Genomic DNA, 12034 nt, shown 5'->3' on the forward strand with positions numbered 1-12034 from the left:
TAAGTTATGTACAGAGCAAATTCATATAAATTATGCATTAGTCACAGCAACCCATACTATATATCCACAAACAACACAAAGTGATAGCGTCACACAATAAAATTATCAGAAACATAAGCAAAGGTGAGTAATAAAACTACATTTACACCAACATGTACTAGACATGTACCAGACATGTACCAGGCATGTACCAGACATGTACCAGCCATGTACCCAACATGTACTTAATATGCATCGCCAAGCCGAAAATTTGTGACAGGGATCAATCAGAAATACTTTTAATAAAAACATTTAATGAATTCTGAAACAATTGTAACATTTCGTCTAAGTTCCAATTTTCCTTTACTATTATTATTATTCTTAGATCTCTCTTTTATTTGATTTTACCTCCTATAATAATATTAATTTACTATTAATATATTAATTAGTATATTAATTAATATTTGTTTAATTTAAGAAGTAATCTCAGTTTTATTTTACTCGTGAGTATTATGATTATTCTCGACAGTTATTATGAACAACTCGGACCTACCACTGCAAAACGGTGCCATCTGAAAGCAAATACTCTTTCGAAGCCAGTAGGAAGAGCTATAAATTGGTCCAAACCTGTGATAATATGTTGTAAAGCTTGAGACTGTTCTGGTCTCAGTGTGACTATGCCTAGTGTTATGCTATTCAATATTCATCAGCATTGTTGTTATTCGCTGATATATATGTTCGTATGCGCTTATTCTGGGAAATAAAACACTACTTCCTGTCATGGATCTTAACATGGTGGCAGCATGATCCATTTTCATTGCTATTATTACTAATTTAAATCGATAAATATTTCTTTATTCTCAAGTTTGGCTGAATCATAATCGACCAGAAAATGTCTCAACTACTCGCACCAAAGGAATTCGACTATTCTCGAACCGCTTCACTGACTGGCTAAAGCAGTGAAAATTGTACAGAATCGCCAACGGACTTTTAAATAAAAATGGAAATGTGCAAATCGCAACGTTGTTGTATCCAATGGGTGGAGACAGCCAGCAACTCTATGACACCTTTTCATTTACGACGGAGAAAAACAAGGGCAATTTTGATGTAGTATGTAAGGTATAGCTACAAGCTATACCTCATTAACAATACAACTAAATCAAAACGACCAACAATGACCTTTATTCTGTTCAACGAGAAACATCGCAATCAACAGCTGTTACTAATCACCAATTCACCTGTCAGACCACCCATCCGCTTATCTCCCCACATTGGAATATTTAACAATAACATTTTATAGTTTGTTTGACACCTGTTATCTCTTGGTATTCCACTCAACTGATAACCTGTTTAGTGCTTTGTTTTGCAACTGGATTTCTACTGATATTGTCTGTTCTTGTGTCTGTAACTAAATTCATACAGCAAATTAATTATGTATGTGTCTCTCGCAACCTGCTCTTGTATTCATAACAAATTCATATTATACTTACAACATCCTGACAGATGTTATTTTTATCTGATGCCTAAATACTTTTGGTATTGCCAAACCTATAAAAGGCAATACACTTTTTATATGCAGCAGTCTGTTGTATACAACCTTCACTAATGCTTGTATATACGTACTCAAATATACTTATTCGCATCTACGCAAGATAAACTTGTTACTTAGTATAACTAAGTAGAGAACTTGTTGCTGTGTGCAAAAACGAGTTCAAGTGTCAGTTGGCTGTGTGCCCTGACAAGTACATGTAATTAAAGTGTTTCAGGATTACTTCACCCCTAAGTGCAACACGATTCACTTGAAAAGTCAGTTTCATGCTAGAAACCAGAGACCAGACAAATCTATTGAGAATTTTGTCAGAGAGCTATATCGACTAAGTGAGCACTGTGATTTTGGGTCAGAAAGAGACGATTCTATAAGAGCTAGGCTAGTAGTAGGAATTATTGACAAAGAACTATCTGCTAAACTTTAACTTGAAGACACTCTCAATCTTGCCAGGGCAGTATCAATCTCCCGACAACATGAGCTTGTCAAACAAAAGATTTTGACCCAGGTTTCTGTAGAAGCAGTCGCACACAGTCAGTACAGTCGCAGTGTCCGAGACCGCAAAAAGCGGCACGACAATAATGCAAACAGCCGGTGCAACAGTAACTCCTACAGCTATTCCGGAGCAACCACTGCCCCATCTCACATCATCACCAACTGTAACAAATGTGAAAGTAGCCATCAACACCGACTATGTCCTGCATATGGCAAGCAATGCCGCACTTGCAACAAGAACAATCCCTTTTCAAAAGTATGTAAGAGTAGGCGTAATCCAATGTCAAATCAGAAAACCGCATCAGAAATCGTCGACCAGAGTATGCCATGTAATGACAACAATGTATTTTACCTGAATGCCGTAACTAACGTAACCGACAACAATGATCCTTGGGAACCTGTAAACGATTGCACTGTGAAATTCAAAGTTGACACTGGGGCAGATGTGACCATTCTTTCAAAGCAGACTTATGATTCATTGCTATGTTGTCTAAAGCTGAAATTCTATTGAAATCTGTCAATTCTGATGTTACTGTTTATGATTATTTTGTTCTAAATACTACTTATGATAAGAATGACTACTCTCTGAACTGTTATGTAGCTGATACTAGATCCAATCTATGGTCCAGGGGTGCGGTGGAGCAGATGGCGGTCATAGGTGCAGTGTCGAGCATTACGTTAGGTGTCATTAAGGGTAAGCCATCAACTATTAAACTCCGCGGCGACATCAAGCCTACATGTACATATGCTCCCCGCCGCATACCTTTTCCCATGTTAGATAAAGTAAACAATGAACTAGACAGAATGATTAGCGAGGGCATCATAAGATCAGTTACGCAACCCACCGACTGGTGCTCCACTCTAGTACCGGTTGAGAAAAAGTCTGGGCAAGTTTGACTCTCTATTGACCTCCGAGCGATCAATCGTGCAGTAATTAGGGAAACTCATCCGATACCATCCTTTGATGAGCTAACCTCAAAATTTAACGGCGCTAAGATATTCTCAACTCTTGATGCTCGCAGTGGGTGTCACTAAATAGCCCTAGATGACGCGTCTAGTTTATACACCACGTTCATAACGCACCACGTTAGATTCTGCTTCAATAGCCTGCCATTTGGCATCACTAGCTCGAGTGAGATTTTTCAGAGAAAGATGGAGGATATTCTACACGGGTTGGATGGTGTAGTTGTCTATCAGGATGATATTTTGGAATTTGGGATGAAAACAAACGAATACGACAAACGACTTAACACGCTAATGACCAGAATCACAGAGCATGGACTACAATTGAACGAAACAAAATGCACCTACAGACAACCAAGTGTGAAGTTCCTCCAACACATATTCAGCGGTGAAGGCATTCAACCAGACCCAGACAAGATCCAAGCCATAGCAGCAATAGCCAAGCCAGTGGATGTCCCTGCGTTAAGAAAATTCTTAGGCATGGTTAACTATATGCAACGTTACATAGCAAACCTATCAGAACTAGCCAGCCCTCTGTACCGCCTCCTGCGCAAGGACACCCAGTGGAGTTGAGATAACCCCCAGGAAGAAGCTGTTCTAAATATTATTGCCCAACTCAAGCAAACCCCAGGACTGAAATACTATGACAGTAGCCTTCTTGTTTCTATACATGCTGATGCCTCTCAGATTGGCATTGGTGCCATGCTCACACAGAAAGAGCACGAAAGAAAAGATGAAAGGTGAAAAGGTGTTTAAATGTAAATGTGAAATCATTAGCAAGTAATGGCTAAATACAGTCTATTTCGCTACGATTGCAATCAAAAATTATTTGTTGTACAATTATATGATTTCAGTTTGTTTCAGTGTTGGCATGCAAAAACTGGCGTGTAGGCTAATATCATAGGCTATAGACGTACATAGAGTGCTATAGAAACTCATAGTAATTTTCTAATGCAATCACCTCCTGGTAAAAATCATGATCATTAAAAATAGTACCAAAATACTATGTTAACCTTAGTAACTATAGGTACCTACAATGACTTTAGTGCATTTTGTGGTTATGATTTGCAAGATAGAACATTACAATGTACTACGTAGAGAGTTCTTACCTTTGAGGCACAGATGGGCAACCTAAACGCTGAATTTAACTTAAATGAATTAAATTTACTAAACACCTACTTGAAGGAAGTTTTAATATGTATTTTAGTAATTTTTAAACTTTTAAAAGAAATCTTTTATCATTTACATTAGCAAATCACGTTTATTATAATGAACACCAGATATACCAGATAACGGATACGGATAAATTGCCATGGCTAGTTCAGTGACGTGGATATTTTAATATCATATATAATCGGTACACTGATAGCCAAATTTCAAGTTCGAGGTAAATTATTATTGATTTCATGGGTCGAACAAATTTGCCCTAACGAAAAAAGGACGAAAAAGCATCGCGCTGCATATACATAGGTCCCAAAATATTTCTGAACAGGAGGCCGTAACGATTGGTCGTCAGGCTAAAATAATTAGCATGCGCATGAGTTATTAAAACGTTTCCGATCGTTATGCGGTCCTAGCTCAGTGGTAGAGCATTCAGTTAGAAACTTGTCGATTCATCGTGAATCCAAATCTATCAGTACGCGGAATTTTAATACTCAAAATTTTAATAGCTATAGCTGGACAGTAAAAACGACAAATGCACATACGACAAACTTTGAGAAATATATATACATATATATAGATTTATGTCTTTTCATTATATATATCGTTAAATTTATCAAGCGACAGTATGTTAATCCCAAACGTAGTGAAAGTTTACAGGTATAATTTTCATATAAGACTTGTATAGTTGTATAAATCGTAGCCCAAACTTTCAAATAAAACTTTAGGTTTATGGATGTCGCTTATACGTAAGGATTAACGGTAGTCGCCCACTCTCATGACTAATTATTCACAGAATTTTATGCAAACTCATTGACTGCTACAAAAGCTAGAAATGGCCTGTTGGATTTCTCAGTGCTGTATTTAAGATGGTAGGATGTTTATAGCTGTGAAAGGTTTACAGAAATTACCACTAGATGTAAAGTATCAACAGGAAACCAACAGTGGTACTAACTATTCACACTGCAGCTAACATCAAAGAATGCAAACAGGCAGGCACAGGCATAGCTGGAATTTCCCAGTCTCAAAGAGCTATCTAGAATGGTCTAGAAAAGCAAAAGCATTGCCGCACCTTCATAGCTGATATGGAATTCCCAAGCATTAGTTAGTCAACAGGAGTAACCTAACAACAGTGGATAAGCTCTCAACAAAATCAGCCGCACAACTAAAATATACCTAGGCTGTGAATCAGCAAAAATGATTCCATTTAAACTGAAAATATCGAACGACCATGAAGTCTTAAATACCACCACTTGGAGCTGTAAAATGTATCAAACCCATATCATATCATACCTTTGCTATCTGCTACGATACAGTCATATTGTTTTTCGCTCAGGTATGACATATAAAATTAATGATAGACGCCCGCCTCTGGCACCACAGCAAATTAAGAAAAACGTCATCCATGAGACAAACATCGACGTACCGATGCCAATTATGTAACTGGGAAGAAAAACAACTGACCATATAAGAACTAACAAAAATTCCTCGAATTAAGAAATCTGTAGGTGAGAAAAATGGTTTTATTTCGGCAAAAAATTGGAAAAATGTGTTGGTTGTATTACTAACTAGTGATTCATTTAGTAATTCATTTAGTAATACAGCTAGTAACAAAGCTAGTAGTACTGCTAGTAATACTGCTGGTAATACAGCTAGTAATACAGCGAGTAATATGACTAGTAATACAGCTAGTAATACAGCTAGTAATACAGCTAGTAATACAGCTAGTAATACAGCTAGTAATACAGCTAGTAATACAGCTAGTAGTACAGCTAGTAGTACAGCTAGTAGTACAGCTAGTAGTACAGCTAATAGTACAGCTAATAGTACAGCTAGTAGTACAGCTAGTAGTACAGCTAGTAGTACAGCTAGTAGTACAGCTAATAGTACAGCTAGTAGTACAGCTAGTAGTACAGCTACTAGTACAGCTAGTAGTACAGCTAGTAATACAGCTAGCAATACATCTAGTAATACAACTAGTAATACATCTAGTAATACAACTAGTAATACAGCTAGTAATACAGGCAGTAATACAGCTAGTAACACAGCTAGTAATACAGCTAGTAATACAGCTAGTGATACAGCTAGAAGTACAGCTAGTAATACAGCTAGTAATACATCTAGTAATACAACTAGTAGTACATCTAGTAATACAACTAGTAATACAGCTAGTAATACAGGTAGTAATACAGCTAGTAACACAGCTAGTAATACAGCTAGTAATACAGCTAGTAATACAGCTAGTAATACAGTTACAGTAGTACAGCCAGTAATACAGCTAGTAATACAACTAGTAATACAGCTAGTAATGCGGATAGTAATATAGCTAGTAATATGGCTATTAATACAGCCAAAAATACAGCTGTATTACTAATACAGCTGTATTACAGCTGTATTAGTAATACATAAGTAAGAATATATGGACATTGAAGGACAAAAACATTAATCATAACATCAGTTGGGAGATAGTGAGAAGAACAACATTGTATAACAAGACAACAGGCAGATGTAACCTATGTCTATATGAGAAATTCTACATCATATACAGACTTGAAACGCTACTTTGAACAAAAGGTGTGAGCTTGTATCAACATGTAGACATGCTGGCAGATTCCTTTTGAGTGATTTTAAAACTTAACTTTTTAACACCTAAATTGTTGAGCCTTGTCTCATTACATTGTACATCATCGCATTGTTTGGTAATTTTAATCCTACTTATCAGCGATGCTTTCAGGTAATTTAACAACTATGCTTTTATTTCAACTTATATATACACGATACTTTTAGTGTTAGCAAATTTATCTGATGATTATTGCTTTGCAATATGAAACTATTAGTAATAAAATTGTTTTAAACTGTACTTGAACTTTCATCTTACTTAATTATATATATATATATATCTATTTAAAATATTGTATCAGCAGCGATAAAGATTCATAGTCAGCAGTATTGAAAAAAGAGAAGATCAAGAGAAACAAATCTAATCGTGGTTTTAACATAAACCAAAATATGAAAAAAGTTATTACTGTATACAAACTGTACAATGTTTTGCCACACTTCTTTAGCTAACTGTTTAGTTTAATATACTAATATGTAGCAAAATTTTTTTTAATATAGCAATCTGTACGTTATTATTATTACTATTCTGTATGAAACACAATAATAATATGCATACACTCAATGTGAGTTTTTCTTCATGTGGTCAGAAGATATGTGAATAATTGCCCAAAACAGAAGGTAATATTTGTTTACCTGTTTCGATTTCGATTCCAGAAAGAATCAAGCAAGTGTAATAATGCGCAACTCTCTAATGCAGTACATCCGAAGAGTGTTGTTGATTATCGGGAAGTTGCCTGAAGTTGCCGGAAGTTGCCGGAAGTTGCCGGAAGTTGCCGGAAGTTGTCGGAAGTTGCCGGAAGTTGCCGGGAGTTTCCGGGAGGCGCTGGGAGGCGCCGGAAGTTGCCGGGAGTTGCTGAAAGTTGCTGACAACTGTAAGAATATTGCTCAAATCTACTGACAAGCGGCAGTTATAATAGAGCAGTTCACGCGATGGGGAAGCGAGGGTTTTTCCATTAATAGCACCGACGCTATAGGAAAATTACAACATGACTACCATTCAATTTTGAATGGTTATTCATGGAATGAATACCCATGATTTATTGGATTACGCAACTAGGCCCATGGCTGTATATACGTAGCGTAGCGCATATGTTATATGTAAACAACACCAGTTGAATTCATCAGAAATACATCTAGAAATTTAGAGCTGTCTGGAAATTGCAAATACAGGCAAGCAAAACTGCCCAACTATAGCTAGACTAACTAGCTAACTAACTAGCCCACCTAACTCTTTCTTGATGAGTATATTAAATATAATTATAAATCTAACCAAATTACAGGGAGATATTGCATTTATATACATTTAATCCAAAACAGCCTTTACAGCAGCCGATTGACAGACGAATTCTATGAAAAATGATGATCAATTTTGAGAGACAAGTTATCCATCAGAGAGAGGAAAGCCTGAATTCCTATCAACGGGACCACAGATTGTTTTACCATAGAACTTGAACTACATTTCACCTTTTTTGCGATCATCAGATTTTTTAGATGTAAACCTCAGAGTAATTAACAATATACCACTAGGTATAATCAAGAGACTTGGTGACTTATCATCAGACCAAACTACATTCACTGCCCAAACTGACATACACCAGCAAGCGCTCTGTCAGAGTGGGAGTGGGAGATAGTGAGAAGAACAACATCGTATAATAAGACAACAGGCAGATGTAATCTATGTCTATATGAGAAATTCTACATCATATGTAGACTTGAAACCGCTACTTTGAACAAACCGTGTGAGCTTGTATCAACATGTAGACATGCTGGCAGATTCCTTTTGAGTAATTTTAAAACTTAACTTTTTAACACCTAAATTGTTAAGGTTTGTCCCATTACATTGTACATCATCACATTGTTTGGTAATTTTAATCCTACTTATCAGCGATGCTTTCAGGTAATTTGACAACTATGCTTTTATTTCAACCTATATATACACAATGCTTTTAGTGTTAGCAACTTTATCTGATGATTATTGCTTTGTAATATGAAACTATTAGTAATAAAATTGTTCTAAACTGAACTTAAACTTTCATCTTAAAGCAATTCACAAAATCATTTCATGAACCTTTTGAATTGCTTTAAGATATGTTTTAATTGTCATTAATTTTTTGTTCTGCAATTATTTACGGTGAGAAACAACCTTTAAGGTTCCTCATACGCAAACCTGTCATGAGCATTGCAAGAAAACACAATATTGGAAGGGACAAAATAGCGTAATAAAATAAAGCAAATTATCATAGCATTGAGCTCTCAGCCTAAGTGTGCTGGTAAGCATGAATGAGTCGACTGCCAAGATGGTACTGTTCAGCTGCCAAACAGGCATTTCTAAACTGAGTAGAGATGTTCTACAGATAATGCAAACATTGCATATAGTATCTCTAGCTGGTTGTGAGAACTCTTACCATTAAAAGTTTAATTCACTACTTGAGGGGGTCATGTTTTCATGGAGGTTATAAGCAAACTTCAACAATGTATAATAGAGGAAGTCACATAAATGTGTTGAAACCGTGAGAGGGAAAGGAAAACTTCAAATAGCTAATATTGCCTAAAGGAAACAAAATAGAAAAAGGGTAGAATGTTTCATGACTTGATGGCCAGGCTGGAGCAGTACATACTAACTGAATACACATATATACCTGCCAATCCAACTGGCTATCCAGCAAATCATATATAGAACACATCATAGACAGTATAGAGCACATCATAGACCAGGGGTTCGCAATTGGTGGCCTGTGGGCCACATCTGGCCCGCGAAGCTATTTTTTGGCCCGCGACGAATTTCTATCGAGGTGGTAATTGCCGTAGAATTTGCCCGTTCAGGCAAATTCTAAAGATGCCACAAAGAAGATTTTGCAATACGTGCAATAAATATTGCAATATGTGCAATACATGCAATAAAGCGGCTTCTGTCGGCTTGCCAGTGTGAAAAGCGAGGTATGCAGAGTTAATTCTGTCCAGACACTTAATAGTCTTTTTTTGTACCCTAGTTTATAAGATGGCGTCCTTTTACGGTTGAAATTCGCAGATCGTGGAAACAATCAATTAAAAATTGGGTGCCGGATATAGACACAAAGAATATTCAGTTGGAACTAACAAATTTACAGAAGGATGACGAATTGAGACAAACTCACACGTTACAAACGCTAGAAGTTTTCTATTCTACTATGAATAAGGAAATTTATTCCACTATTCGAAATATGGGAGTTCAATTATTAACTCTTCATAGAACGACGTGGATATGTGAAAGTGGATTCAGTAAAATGAGCTATATTAAAAGCAGATACTGCTCAAAGCTCACGCAAGGACACTTATCAGCCATATTACGAACTGCAACAACGCCTCAAGAACCAAATTTTGAAAAACTTATTTCATCCAAGAAAGGACACTTTTCAAATTGATCCCCTAAGTTAAAATTATATCGACTCTACTTTGGTTTATGTTAATTATACGTTTAGTGTCATTTCAATAAACATGATTTTTATATTTTAAGGTTCTATTGTTTTTCTCTTTTTAATTATTGATTATATGTATTGTGGTGACTGCTCGCGCTACGCCTTGAACTTAAGAATTTGGCCCGCCAGTCAAACTAATTGCGAACCCCTGTCATAGACAGTAAAGCATACAGAACACATCATAGACAGCAAGCAGTGCACAGCTCTGATTAGCTAGTACTCTTCACTCTACCGACAGTGATGAGAGTGATATACTTGACTGCTATTCTTCCTATTTAGGTTAACTGATGAGTCTCAGCAGTCCTACCAATTATGTTTCAAGGGTTCTGGATTTCAGCAACAAAAGTCAATATTAGAGTTGTATCTAAATCACTTTTTTATCTAAATTCCAATCAGTTACAGACAGATTTTATTAAATCAAATCACCTGTCGATGTCAATTAACATCTAACAAAAATGCCAAAACAATAAGAATTTGGAAATATTTGACTAATTTTTGAGTTCAAAAATACCTAAGATACAAAGCAGATGTTAAACAAGAGAGGGTCAGTTACCATCCGTTTTCTTTTCACTGTTTTATTAATATAAGTGTTGAACATATTTCACGTATTTTGAGGCAAAAACAGTATTAGGTAGAACATAAACATTAAAAATTAACAAAATTACTGACATTAGCATGAAGAAACATTTCAAACTCTCAATTTAACAATCACTTGTTGCCATTACATTTCAGCAACAACAATTTTGAAAAATTGATCTAGATAGAGACTTTTGCTTTGGATGCATCGCCTTGGAGCCATTTTTAAATGGTGTCGCTCGAATCAGGCTAAAAGACTTTAATTTGGCTCAGTTTGTGTTTTCTGGGTCTTTAATGGAGAGTTTGGGTTTTCAAGGTTTTTTGACGGCCAGGAATGTTTCCAACATTATCTTGATTGTCCCAACTGCTCATTCTGTCTCTCAACTAGACTTTGGATAATGGAGTGAGCTGCTTACATGAGTAACGTAGTTTGTGGTAAATTGAAAAAATTCCTCTGAAGCCAGCTGGGGTGCACTTTCAGAAATCACTGAGTCACTTATACCATTTGTAGCAAAGATGGACTTGAATGCTTCAATAATCTCTCTCGAGCCAAGTGAGGATCGTTTCCTAGCCTCTATCCAGCGACTGGAGCAGTTGACTAGTAGAAGCCAGCGCTTTTGATTCATCTCAAACAAGTTTGCTCTTAGTCTTTTCCAAGCTCCCTTTGGCAAAGTTGAGGGACAGAGTGGTTCAACTGTTGAGTTTGACTTGATTCCACAAACTGCAGTTTTACACCATCTCTTGAATCTGTGTAGACATCCTTGGGTATCATACAGACTTGCTGGCTTTTGAGCGACACTTTAGAATTCTCTGATGAGCCTGGTGGATCGCGTTTAGCACCCAAAGTCACTCTTTTAGGAATTGTTGCTTTTCGAACCGAAAGCGTCGCCTAAGTGTCTGTCGCCTTAGCGGCTGTTGTCTAACTGTCTAAAAACTGATATTTTGATAATTCCCGTTATAATAATTTTAGGTTATACTGAATGATGAAATGAATGAGAAATTTTAGATTTCACACGATACAGCTGATATAACTACATGCACAATGGAATGAACTGCCCTGTATTCAAAGAGCAACTGCTGCCGATTCCGGATATTGATAGCTCTATTGATAGCTCAATTGCAGAACTCTGTGGTAGAAGCTTTTAGAGAAAGCAATAGTTCAGTGCTAGTTTTCATCTATGAATTGAAGTGATACATAGTGTCATCAAATTCACCAATGCCATAATTCCTACTTTCACAA

Source organism: Watersipora subatra, chromosome 2 (assembly GCF_963576615.1).
Source record: "Watersipora subatra chromosome 2, tzWatSuba1.1, whole genome shotgun sequence".
Lineage (NCBI taxonomy): Eukaryota > Metazoa > Bryozoa > Gymnolaemata > Cheilostomatida > Watersiporidae > Watersipora > Watersipora subatra.